A 14,511-nucleotide genomic window follows, 5' to 3' on the forward strand; every position below is an offset into this window, starting at 1 on the left:
GTACACTAAACCCCACATACATAACTATCTACGCACTATCCTTAACCCCTCCCTAACCCTAAGTTCCGTAACTACCGCAAACTTCCCGTACGGAGATATACCCAAACAAAATAAATAATACACATAAATACATTTAACAAAACCCTACTTATAACACTACACTAAATCTTACACACATTACCTATCTATACACTTACCTTAACCCACACCCTAACCCTAAGGTCCATAATTATCGCACACTTACCTTACGGAGCTATACAGCACAAGGGCCAACCAAAACACTTCGACATTTCAAATTTCATGGTTTTGCACGTTCGATTATGTATTTTTCGCAATATGTGTCGATGATTTCATATTCGTGTAAACTGAGTTTCGACAATCTAATAGGAACCCAATTCTAGCCCCCACTTATAAGTAATATTCCTTGCTAAAAACTGATTATTTCTCCCAGAATTTTCTTAAGCTCCATTATAGCAGTTTTAGGTGGAATGTAAATACATGCCAGTATAATCCTCCTCTCTTGTCAGTAGCCCCTTAGCACTACAAACCTGCTATTATTATCTTTTTTATCTTCTATCACTGTTGGAGCTCTTCTTGCAATTAATATAAGCCCTCCTCTTTTCCTTTCTCCCAGGTATTCTGCTGAATAACCACCCTGAAAACCTTTCTTTATCAAATTCACATGTTCAGTTCTTTCTAAGCATGTCTCCTGTAACATAGCTATTTACACTCTACAATTTTTACTGTGGTTCACTACTCTTTCTTGTTTGTATGTATCTGTGAGGCCATGTACATTTAAAGACATTAAAGAAAGCATCATTGCATTAAAAAGTTATTATTCCCACCTCTTATGCATAACACCTTTTTTTGTTAAAATGTCTAGTTCCAGCTTTTGTGTTACATGCATACACTGTTTGGCAAGTTGAACTTTTATACAGTTGTTTCTTGTCATATGCATTTGAGCCTATGTCACAGATTATAAAACTTTTTATTTTATTGAAAGCCCTCAAACAAAAAAAACAAACAACCCCCAATACCCCCTTAAAATCGATTAACTTAATACTAACACAGAAAACTATGTACATCTTCAAACATTGAAGATTTATCCTCCTAATAGTAGCAAAAGTCCCAAACTGACAGCCACACTCACATACTTGAGTTAACCTCATAATATTTAATTTTCTTTTTCATTTACTTTCTGTCTCTCAGAACTTACTAAATCAATCTAAGATCTTTAATCCAGTCATTTCCCCCTGCAAGAATGAGAAAAAGGACATTAATTTTTCTCATCGTGCTTTTTAACCAGGCTTTTTTTTATACATTGCAGTGCCTACATTTCTTAAAACTGAACAAGAAGAGAGAAAGAAAAGAAAGAAAGAAAAAAAAGAACAGTAGCACATGTTTACAATCCCCATTACACTTAAAAGTAACTTAAAAGACTTTATAACATGTTAAGAAAACCACATGCCACAAAATTGGTACTATTTAAGAAAATATCATTACTTACAGTTAACTTTCTCCCTCCTCTTCCCCTTCCCAAAACACTTTTCTGAACATTTATGACATGAAGTACAGCATATGCTTTACAGTCATCCACAACTCCAGCATATTCTGAAAAAGTCCAATATTTCCAGATTTTCTTGTTCTGTCATATTTCACAAACATAATTATTGCATTGTAATCCCATATTAAGCTACTCTTTTTATTACTGTTCATCTTCCAAATCCTGTCTCTGCCTCATTTCCAACTTACTCTCAATTCTGCTAATCCACTCTCATGGTCCGTTATTTCTTTCCAACATTTTCCATTGAAATTTTTGAAAAGGTTCCACATGTACAGCCCCTATGTGGTCTTTATTACCAGAAGAACAAGAAAAAGAAATCTCATTCTGTTTCACAGCTTACTTTTTGTTGGACAAACTTTTGTATTTTCTCCTTAGCATGTACTTCATCAAAAAATGATCTTGTCCCTTCAGGGAAGAATACCTTGAAGACAGCTGGGTACAGCAGTTTGAATCTCACACCTGCATCGCAACATTCCTTGAATAGTGGAATAAATTTGCTCCTCTTCTGTCCAGTGTACAGTAAGTAATCATTCTACACACTCTGCTGTCTCTCACTTTTAGTACTTTGCCCTTCTGCTATAATTTTGTCAGAATCAACTCCTTCTGCTGGTAGGATTGCATCTTTACCATTAAAGGTCTAGGTTGCTTTCTTATAGCCAGGTTTGGAGCATATTCACGATGTTCCCTTTCAACTAACACCTCCTGCTGTGGAATACCAGTCCAGTAGCTTATTTGTGATTTCATAAAATTAATGCAGTCTGTTCCTTCCAGCCTCTCTGGTATAGCTGAAAATCTCAGGTTTTCCCTATGTGCTTTGTCCTCTAATTCTATTATTTGTTGAAACATCTCTTCCTGAGCAGTCTCATATTCATCTAGCCTTTTATTTATTTCAACCTCTGATTTTTGCAGCTTTATCATCTCAGCTGAATATCTGTTTAAAGCTTCATCCATTATTTCCAGCCTTTTGTGTCTTTATTGATATACTCCACAAGTGTTTTGTTTATTTTAACCAGGTCTGTATGCAGTTGTCTTATATCTTCCTGTAGGTTACTGGAAGTCATGTATGAAGGTTGCATTGCTTTTTGCTGAACAGCTGCAGAACTTTCCTCAGTCAGTGTTTCTTCCTCCATTTTTGTAGCTGAAATTTTCCAGGTCTTTTGTATTTCTTTATTCCTGGCATCCAGGCAGTGCACTTACTAGCCAGTTACTGAAATTTACCCATAAACACAAGTCTACTGGCCTTCTGTGCTGAGTTTGCTTTCAGACTGGGAGAACAAGAAATAAGCTATTCAATGTGCAGCCATCTTGGAAGTCTGAAAGCAAACTATATTGACATATCTTTGGTTGCCAACATTATATACATCACATATAATCTGTACAGTCATTGTCAGTCAAACATTACATACCTCATTTAATTCCTGACTTCCATTAAGCCTCATTCCTCCTCCAAAATATTATTCTGCGGAAATTGTTCCCACAATTCCTTTTTGTGGAACTTGCTCATACCCTTTTCTGAAGATTCAATTTCCAGTTTTTTTATCTGTGTTACTTTATTCACTACTTCTAGTATGGTTGGTTTAGAGTTTGATTTCCATTTTCTAGAAATTGCTTTTTTGGCAGCCACCAGAATTTAACTCTGCAAGGCCTTACTATATGTAGGCAATTCCAATTCTGTATCATAGCTCAAAAAAAATATTTCCTTAGTTACACTAATTTGCTCACACAGTATTTCAGACAAAGTTGTGTGCAGGAAATTTCTAAAGTAGACAACTCATTACGCTTCCAAAAATATGTTCCTAATTATCTCATTCATTCTCCTCACACCTCTAACATTTACACTCTGCCAGAGGAAAAATTATTTGGAGTCTGCTTGAGGTATAAAATACTTACGCAAACACTTCCAGACAAAGATACTAAATCTTCTAGACTTTATTGCATGTTTGGGAACCATGCATTTATCCTTCCATTGTTTCTTTGTGAATTGTTTATCAATTCTCTGTTCAGGATCAATTCTAACCTGCTCTGATTGATTCCTAAAGTTATCATGCAATATTTTATATGCCATACTAATTATCACTTTTTAACAGCAGGTTATGTTCTAGATTCTACTAAAAATGATAACAGTGCTGATCTTTAACTTAGGATCACTCTCTTCCTTTCTCTTTGACCATACTCTGCTATGAGTCCTTGGTAGGGAAAACAACCTCTAGCCTGCAATCCAAATGAATTATTGGCCTCTTCCCATTCCATTACCTTTGCCTTTCTGTAATTACTTTTTCTAATACCAAAAGACAATTGTTTTACAGCAATCTTTCTAAATGCATGCATATTATCAGATAGTCCCTTATTTTCTCTTTAGCACTCTGCAGCTGCACCTGTTCTTGTTTTGTGAGATTCTCCCTATTCTGCAATACATTACCTTAGTCAGTCACACTAAATATTTTTGTTACTTCTTAACTATATCTCTTTTTCTTGTATTTCTACCCTATTTTTAAACTCCAGTTTCATTGTTTCCACTCCCTAGATATATTTTCTGAAGAAATTTCTATCTTCCCTAATAACATCTGTTTAATTTCCACTACCCATTCCTTAAATTCCTTTCTGCTTAATAGATAGGTGGGGAAGTAGCTGTGTCTTGTTTTTATTTCATTATCCTGTGTTTTTATTTCAGTTATTATTGGTGTATGTCTGAAATAGTTACTGGATGCATATCAAAACTTTCAATTAAATGCGCATATTGTTGTGAAATGTAATTTCTGTCCAACTTAGCCCAGTTTTTGTACCTTGTGGATTCATAAGTCATTTTTTTCAGAGCTTCTACTACTGAATTCACATCTTACATACCAAATATTTTCATAACTTTCTTCACAACTCTACTCTATTTTGTTATAGGTTCCCTTCTAGGCCTCCCAGATACATCCTCACTTTTGCAAATTAAATTCTAGCCCCCACATATAAGCTGAAAGCTGATTATTTCTTCCAGAATTTTCAGAGGCTTTATTGTATCAGTTTTACATGGAATATAACTACATGCCAGTGTCATCCTCCTCCCTTTCCAGTAGCCCCTTGCTGTTACAAATCTATCATTATTATTTTTTTTCCTCTTCTATCACTATTGGAGCTCCTCTAGCAATTAATGTAAGTACTCCCCTTTTCCTTTGTCCCAGATATTCCACTGGATAACTATCTTGAAATTCTTTACCAAATTCACATGCTCAGTTCTTTCCAAATGTGTCTACTGTAGCATAGTTATTTGCACTCTGTGTTTTTAATAACATCCACTGCTCTTTCTTTTTGTATATACTGTGAGACTATTCACATTTAAAGGTAGTATGGCAAGTGTTGTCATTATGATAACAAGTTATTTTCCCACATGTTATGTTCAACAGCTGTTTTTTTTAATGTCTAGTTTCAGCTTTTATGTTGCATGAATACACTGATGCTTGGCAGGTTGACCTTTTATACAGTTGTCATATTCATTTGAACCTATGTCACATCTTGCAAGACTTTTTGTTTTAATGAAACCCTCAGACAAAAATAAACACAGACCACAATACCCCCATAACCTATTAGCTTAATACAAACACACAAAACTATGTACATCTTCAAATAATAAAGTTTAATCCTCCTAATAGGAAAAATAGTGCCAGGTTGGCAGCTACACTAAGATGCTTGAATTGACCTGTAATGAAGGTTAAAAATGTTAATATTCATGGTGCAGCCTTTGCTTCTACTTACACTAAGTGCTAACTGTGTTTGTCTTATCTTATCTTTATTCCTCTCCCAGGTGTAGAAAACAACTTGAATGCTTTCAGAAAAAAATATTTTCTAGACAATGAAAGAAAAAAGTATTCTGTTTTTATTGCCCTTATCAGCTTGTCTTCATTGAAACATGACAGCCAGATACACAATTGCCTTCAGCTTGAAGCTTCTCATATTGCACTGTGAACATTTATTTGATAAAGGAAAACTTTTCATTGCATTCCATATTATTTTATTTACTTGCTTCCCCTTAACAATTATTATTAGATCAAACCTAGGGCCTTAATCCAGTTATTCCACAATGTAAAAGTAAGAAAAAGCAGATAAATTGTACTTATATCACACCCTTTTGTCCAGGCTTTCTTCTGTTTTTACATTGTAGTGTGTATATCTATTAAAAATAAACAAAAAGAAAGAAGATGGAAAAAGGGCAGCAGTTTACTTTAGTATGTGTATAGCACACAAAAATAACTGAAAAAGCTTTACTTGATAACATGTCCTTCTACTGTAATTGTTCCATACTTTGAATGTGTTTTTAAGACAATCTGCTTTTTAAAAAGTGAACTGCTCCTTATCATTTACTAAAGGGAAGGTGAGCACACATGCAAGTTAGTTTTTCTGGTTATAGTAACTTACTTTGTCCACCAGGAGGCAGCACAATGCCAGCAGTCTACCATATTCCTTGTTGTTTTAACTAACAATAGTACCAATAGCTTTTAGTTTAATGTTATTTTGACTCTCAATAGTTCCAGTATATGTAGGTTTAATGTTGCCAGCCACATTCTAGAGTGCTATTTAACCTCTAGTATATCTTCTGTACCCTTTGTCTCCTGTTTTTAAATTTATATCTGCAACATTTCCATCTCTGGCTTGCTCTCTTCTTACCTTTTCAGCTCTGAATTTCACAGTTGCTTCCTTTCTGATTATTTTCAGTGCTGTTTCACACTGCTGACCTGACCCTGCCCACTCCGTTCGCCCTCGCTCTGCTCGGGCTCAGTCTGCTACCCTACCCTACCCCCCATTCCCACCCAACCCATTACAGTTTCCTTTATACCATCCACTCCCTCCCCTTCCTTCCCCAACATCCACTGACAAACTACTTCCTGTCAGACTTCAAATACATCACTTCCTTCCCCTACTATTACACCATGTCTGTAACCCTCTATAACTTTCTCCCCCAACAACCACTGACAAACTACTTCTTGTCAGACTCCAAATACATCAATTCCTTCCCCTACTATTACACCCTGTCTATAACCCCTACACCCTCCATCATAAATGAAACACCTTATCATTACCACCTCACTCCTACCTCACTCCTACTTCTTCTCTCTGCTCTAACCTCTTATCACTCACACATTCGTTATTCTGTTTTATGCTGTCCTACCTCCTATACCTTTGACGCTCATTCTACACCTTCCTACTTTCATATTTCCCCAGCCCTTTTCAACCTCTCCACCTCATCTCTGCACAAACTGTCTATATTGCAAATCCACCCTCCTACCTACAAATCAAAACCCAAGTTACACAAACTACATCTATGTACTACTGTACTCCCTCTTCCCACTAATAACTTACTCATATATGGGGATGTCCATCGCAACTCTGGCCCCTCCCCCTCTCCCCTCAATCAAACACCCCCTTTATCTTCCACCTTCCTTCCTTCCCCAAACACTTCTTATCTTACCCAGCCTCTTACACTAAACTCATCTATCTCTAAGCACCTGGCAATATACTCTCTAAATATTCAAAGCCTAACCAACAAAATCACCAATTTCCATGCCAGGATAACATGTGCAAACCCTCACATCCTTTCCTTATCTAAAACCTGGCTTAAGCCACATATCACTAACAATGAAATTCTCCACCAGGCTATAATATCTATTGCTCTGATAGATTCCCAAAACAAGAGGATGGTGTAGCCATCCTCCACTCCAATAGCCTCAATCTCTCACCTTTCCCCACACCCATCCCTGACTTTCACCCAGCTGAACTCATCATCCTTAATTGCCACCTTAACCCTCACAAAAAATTAGCTGTTGCAGCCATCTATATCCCTCCTGGAAATAATTCATCCACTTTAGAGAATATCTTATCCTGGTTTTCCCACAATATTCCCTTTGAAACCCTCATCTTAGGTGATGTTAACCTAGATTGGTCTAAACTTAAAACTGACTCTCCACAACTCAGCATCATCCTGCATGGTTTCCATCAACTGATATCTTTGCCCAACCGCCTCCATAAAAACTCATCTTCTGGCTCCATAATTGACTGGATAGTCACCAACTTCCCTCACCACTACCACAACCCCACTATCCTACCAGACCAACTTAGTGACCACCTCCCCACCTCAGTCCTTAGATACACCATCCAACCCCCCCCCCCAAATCCCACCTTTATAGAGATTGCTGAAAACTCTCTAATTTTAATGTAGTCCAATTCATCTCTAGTCTATCCACCATTGACTGGTTCATCCTTAAACAAATCCCTCTCAGTGATGCAGTTACTAGGTTCAATAGCATCTTCCTGAATACCCTGAACTCCCTTGCTCCCTCTAGGAAGTTTAGAATAAAACCCAGTTATGCTCCCTGGCTCTCAAAAGAAACTAAGTCCCTTACGCTAAAATGAGATAGAGCTTGGAAAGCCTGGATCAAAACAAACGAATTACCTCTGCTACATAATTATAGACACCTCAAAAATCTTACAAAAAAACAAACTAATAATGACAAAAGTCCTTTTATAACTCTGCCAAGCCCAATTAATAACAAATCCAACCCTCACAAGTTCTGGTATACTATTAACAAATTTCTCTCTCCATGCTGCCCCTCAACTCACTGCCCCTACCCAAATACATCTCCTCTGGAATCTGCTACTCTTCTCAATAAACACATTATTGAAACCATTCAAACACTCATACCTTCCAGCTGTAACACAGCTTCTCTGCCTACCCCTCCCAATCCTTCTAAGACACAACTATTCTCTTTACATCCAGTTCCTACTTCCTACATCAGATCTCTTCTTCACAAACTCAAACCCTGCTCTCCCTCCACTGACAATCTACCTACTATCTTCCTCACACTTGCTGCTGACTCCATTGCATCTCCAGTATCTATACTAATCAATAGATCTATTCAGGAACCCACTGTCCCTACCCTATGGAAATCCTTTTTCACTATTCCCCTGCATAATGGTGGAAACTATACAGACCCATCTAACTACCAACCTATAGCTATTCTATCTCGCCTCTCTAAGATTTTCGAAAAATGTATCCACTCACAACTACTCAACTACCTCCTCCAGCATAACCTCATTACTCCCACTCAGCATGGTTTCCATCCCAACCACATCACAACTACTGCCCTCTTATCCTTTACACATACCATTGACGAGGCCCTAGACAATAACAAACTCATATCATGTCTCTTCCTTGACCTTTCCAAAGTCTTTGATACAGTCTCCCATCCCCTACTGCTATCTAAATTTGAAGACCTCAATCTGTCTTCTTCCTCCCTTGCCTGGTTCTCCAGTTACTTATCCTGCAGGCAGCAATCTGTTAAATGACTCTCTTCCATTTCTCCATTGATACCTGTCTCAACCGGGGTACCACAAGGCTCCATCCTGGGTCCCCTCCTATTTAATCCCTTTACCAATGATCTCTATACTTTATGTAAACAATCCTCCCTCATCCAATATGCAGATGATTCTACTCTCATCTCCATTTCAGACAATATCACCAATCTCCAAACTCTTACTCAACAGGCCTTCCTGTCCACTGAACAGTGATTATCCAGGAATCTACTCATTCTCAATCCTAAAAAGACCAAACTCTTATTTTCCCATGATCTCTCTCTCACCTCAAATCAATTTTTACTATTACTTCCTCTAATAACAATGTTATCTAACCTGAAGCTCACACTAAACTTCTTGGGGTCATCATAGATGAATTCAAATTCAACTTGCACATCCTCCAAAGCATAAAAAAGACTCACCAGAAGCTTGGTTTACTGTATCGCAACAAAATATTTCTACTACAAATGCCAGACTCTCCCTTGCACAAGCTCTTCTCCTCCCCTCCCTTCTATATGCTGCCCCAGTACTCACCAACATCCAAACTACTACTTTAAACAAACTCCAACAAACTTACCACAAGATAGCTAGATTTATCACAAACTCTCCATATAATACACATCAGTACCTTGCCCTAAATATTCTGCACTGGTTAGAATTCCTCCATATTCTACTGCTGTCACAACTTCAAATGTTACACTTCATTCTTTACAAACCTTCATCCTGCCCTGCTGTCTCTTCCTTCGTTTTTATCTGCATTCCTCCATGCACTCTCCGTACCTCTAATTAGCAACTACTACAAATCTACCAACCCAAAAAATAGCTGGCAAACTCCTACATAAACACTCCGTTGCCCAAGCCTGGAACAAACTCCCAAGAGACATTTCTTCCATCACTCACCCATCCCACTTTAAAGAAAAACTCAAACTTCATCTACTCAACTCCAACATATGTCCTTGTCAAGCCCCTACTTAAACTCTCCACAACCCTATTATATACCTTTTCGGTCCCTCCACATACAGCTAAATTCTCCACTATTGTGGATACCTATTAAACTCTACAAATCAATACTGTTGGACTTAACTCTTTTTGTAAATGTGTAAATATATTTTTTAGTCTGTAAAAATATTGATATGTATATATCATGTGTTTTCATTTCTGCTTTGTCTCTCTAACATTCTTGTATAACTGATTTTGACCATATTTTTTACTCAAATGTTTGATTCTCTGTAAACTGTTTGTGGGGTTTTTTTGGAGCTTTTCTCCTTGGGTCTCCACTGAAAATGGGCCACAAGCCCAGCTGGACCAACCCGGTTAACAAAAGTCAATAAATAAATGCAGTGTACGTCATGTTTTATAAAAATACTGTCAAGAACAAAAACTGTTTTACTTACAGTTACCTCTTTCATTTTTCTTCTCCCATCCTTAATGTTCTTCTAAACATTAATGACATGAAGTATGGCATATGCTTTGGAGTCCCCTACATGTTTAACAGAGTCAAAAAAGTCCAATATTTCCAGGTTTTCTTGTCCCACTATATTTCACAGATGTGACTGATGCTTTGCAATCACATTTATTCATTAATTTATAAGTAGCTGGTTTTCTTCCTATTGATATCCATCTCCCAACTCCAGTCTCTGGTTCATTTCCAATGTACTCCTGGTTCGTCTAGTCAACTGCTGTGCTTTTTTCTGCATCTGAAGCATTTTTCTTTGGAACATTGGAAAAAGTTTCACTGGCAGAGTCTGTCTATGACCTTTATTATCAGAAGAAGAAGCAGCAGATTCCCCTTCTGTTTGATAGCTTACGTTTTGTTGGGCAAACTTTTGTACTTCCTCCTTAGTGCATTCTGCATCAAAAATTACTTTCATCTTCTAGGGAAAAAATATTCTGAAGACAGCTGGGTACAGCAGTTTGGATCTCATACCTGGTTCTCAGAATTCCCTGATTGATGGAATAAATTTACTCCTCTTCTGTCTGGTATACAGTGAATAATCATTTTCCACAAACACTCTACTGTGTCCACCTTTTAGTATTTAATCCTTCTGCCACAGTTTTTGCAGAATCAACTCTTTCTGCTGGTAGGGTTGCATCTTTACTATTAGAGGTCTTGGCTGCTTTCTCATAGCCAGGTTTGGAGCATGCACATGATTTGCCCTTTCAGTTAACAGCTCCTGCTGTGAAATACCAGTCCAGTTGCTTATTTGTGAGTTCATAAAATTAATATAGCCTGTTCTTTCCAGTTTAGTTCAGCAGAAAATCTCATGTTTTCTCTACATGCTCTGTCCTCTAATTCTACCATCTTTTGAAACATGTCATACTCAGCCAGCCTCTTCTTCATTTCAACCTCTGATTTTTGTAGGTTTATCTGCTCATCTGAATATCTATTTAAAGTGTCTTCCATTTTTTTCTGGCCTTTTGTTGTTTAATTTGATATAGTCTTTAAATGTTTTTTTAATCAGCTTGGAGCACATTTGACTTATTTTTTCCTTCAGATTACTGGAAGTCATGTTTTGATGTCTTGCACCAGAGCTGGAGTTTGAGCTGCTATTTGCTGTACAGCTGCAGGATTCTTCCCATTCTGTGTTTTCGCCTCATCTTTTGTGATTGATTTTCTTTCAGGTTCTCTATTTTTTTCTGACATTCAAACAGTGCACTTATAAGCCAGTAGCTAAAATGTACCCCAAAAGACAATTGACTGACTGTCTTTTCTGAGTTTCTGTTTTCACACTGGGAGAGCTGAAATTAAGCTGTTACACAGTGCGCCGCCATTTTGGAAGTCGAGTTTCATCATTTTTGACCAACTTTCATACTCTGCTCTATGGGTATTCAAATCTTGAAGCTGCATTGTGGTGAATAGTTATTGGGTTCACTTTTGTGCTGGATTTATGTTTTTTTTTCTACTGCAGATTCACATGTAGAATCTGTGTCAGTTTTCTTATGGGATGTACTTTTCATTGGCTTGAGATATTATTGGTCAATAATGAATTAATGGGATGCATGGTTTTTTATGTACTGTTTATAGGTGCATGGTCATTGATTTTTTTTTTTGTGCTTGAGTGGTATATCATTTATTGCGGTAAGTTAGAATGAAATTGGGATATGAATTTTGGGTTTGTGGTACATACTGTGCATGGAATATTTTTTTTGTGTGTGTGTTGAGTGTTTGTTTTATATATGGGACTGACTGCATATTTTTGCTATGTAATATATGCAGGTTTTATTCTTTTATTATTCACATTTTCAGAGGGTTGTGGGGAAGCCAGAAGCCTAACCCACTTGCAAGGCATGGAAACTCGTCATAAATGAGATGCCATCCCATTTCAGGATCTGTGCACACATACAATGACACACTCATCTGCCAATATGGTGCACACAACTATGACCATTTTACAGGATCACCAATTCACCTATGATACATCTTTGGAATATTGGTAGAAACTGGAGCACCAGGTGAAATTCCACAAGGACATATAATGGTGTTCAGACTCCACACAGAAGGTACCCCAGCTGAGAGTTAAACTGGAGAACCAAGTATTGAGGTAGCAACACTAAGAACTACACAGCTATGCTACCAGTAATAAAGTCAGGCAGAAATGCATTTGTGTTACTTAATATATTTTCACTGCTTGTGGATAGTTTGTATATTATGTATACCTCATTTATGAAATTAGTGATGCTGTTTTATTTATTATACATTGCATTCTGATAGTTAATGTTGATACAAAGTTTCTAGATTTTTATTGTATTATTACAAGTTCTTCAGTTATTCCAAGTCTTTGAACTCTGTTTTTCCTCTTATATATTTAGTTGTGTATTTTTGTTGTTTATATATTTCCATTTTATCTTCTTTTAAGTTTTTTGAGAGATGTTATTGAGTTTATTTATTTGTATATCTTACATGTATTGAGATTTTATTTTCATCCTTTGGATTTCATTATTTTAATTTTTTTTCATTCTTCATGTTGAGCTGAGCTCAGTTCTTCCTTCTTTGGTGGGATTTTGTGATTATAGCATGTAAAATACCCATATAAAGCTTTTTTACTGTTTCACTGTATTTTTGTACTGTTTTGTATTGTTTTAACTGTATTTTCATTGCTAGATAGTGTTTTATTACTGTAATTGCATTTTTATTGTATTAATTAACTGTAAACTACTTTTTTTCATACTGAGAGTTGTATTTTCTGTTTGTGAGTGCTCTATCTGTGCTTTTCTGTGCATTTTTGTGAGGTTTCTGTGTCCTAATCAGGTAGCATAGTCTGGATAGAGGCCTGCTGTTATCCAGGCCTGGTTGTTTTGCTTGTTGAGCTTCAGTGGCGTAACTACCAGAGGCGAAGTGAGGCAATTGCCTCAGGGCGCCAAGCAGCAGGGGGCACTTTGGGCAGGGCATTTCATTAAAAAAAATAATTATTTTTTTTTTTTCGTCTTTAAGAAGTGTAGTCAGGGGCCGCGGGCGTGCTGATATCATCGCGCGCAGTGACTGTGCAGCACATCAAGTTTGCGAGCGGGAACCAAAATGGACGGTTGAAGACTACATGCGAGCAAGCGGTTCGGTCGTTAAGTCGAGGACTACTCAACTCAAGTAACTTGTCAGCGGGTCCGGGAACTGAAAAACAGACGGACGGACGGATGGACAGACAGGATGGAAGATGGGATTTAACAGTGAGTAATGTGTGGAAGATGGGATTTCAGAGTGAGAGGTGTGTGTGTGTGTGGGATTTCAGAGTGAGAGGTGTGTGTGTGGGATTTTTAATTATAATTTATTTCAGAGTGAGTGAGAGGTGTGTGTGTGTGTGGGATTTCAGAGTGAGAGGTGTGTGTGGGATTTATTTGTGTGTGTGAGTGACTGTGTTAGTTCAGTGTGAGAGGTCGGTGTGTGTGTTGGCATGTGGCGAGTGCCGAGTGTGGTATACATGCACCCAATTGTTAGAAAAAAAATGGCATGGGCCCTGTCCAAGAAATAATTGTATCACAAAGCGAATCTCAGTATTAGAATTGTACCACAGAGGGCTGACTTTAGGCTGAATGGGCCGATATGACACCCTGTACTAAAGGAGGGTGGGGCGTGCTTTCCAGAACCATAACAAACAAAAAGGCTTCACTTTTTTTTTTCAGACAAAATGGCTCCTCTAATTAAAACTGCATTAAGCTGCTTGCTACAAATGTCTGCTACAGTCCGCCTACTACATACTGAATGCTTGAGCCACAACTAGAAATGCAGAACCTATACTGCTATTTCAGATGCAGTGAGAATCCTTTCTACTTAATTCAAAGATGCATATAAATCATGTTAGAAAACTATAAGGTTACTGGTGCCTACTGGACATTAACTTTATAAAGTTATGTGACTAGGGATTGGCAAGCACTAGATCTTCTCCACTGAGTAGCTTCAGCCTGTGTAATTATTTAATAGTCACATTTGTGGCTCCAGGTACAGGACTGGTTAACAGAACTGACAGACAGAGAGATCAATATGGGGAAAGAAGTACACTGACCTATTTAGGTGGGTTGGAGGGGATTATCAAGTTAATGTATGCTAAGCATAAGACAGAATTTAGAATGCTCCTTCTTAGCTACCAGATGGAGCATCCTTTCCAGGACACCAACATAGGCTTTTC

Source organism: Protopterus annectens, chromosome 6.part1 (genome assembly GCF_019279795.1).
Source record: "Protopterus annectens isolate FY-2018-M chromosome 6.part1, PAN1.0, whole genome shotgun sequence".
Taxonomy (NCBI): domain Eukaryota; kingdom Metazoa; phylum Chordata; order Ceratodontiformes; family Protopteridae; genus Protopterus; species Protopterus annectens.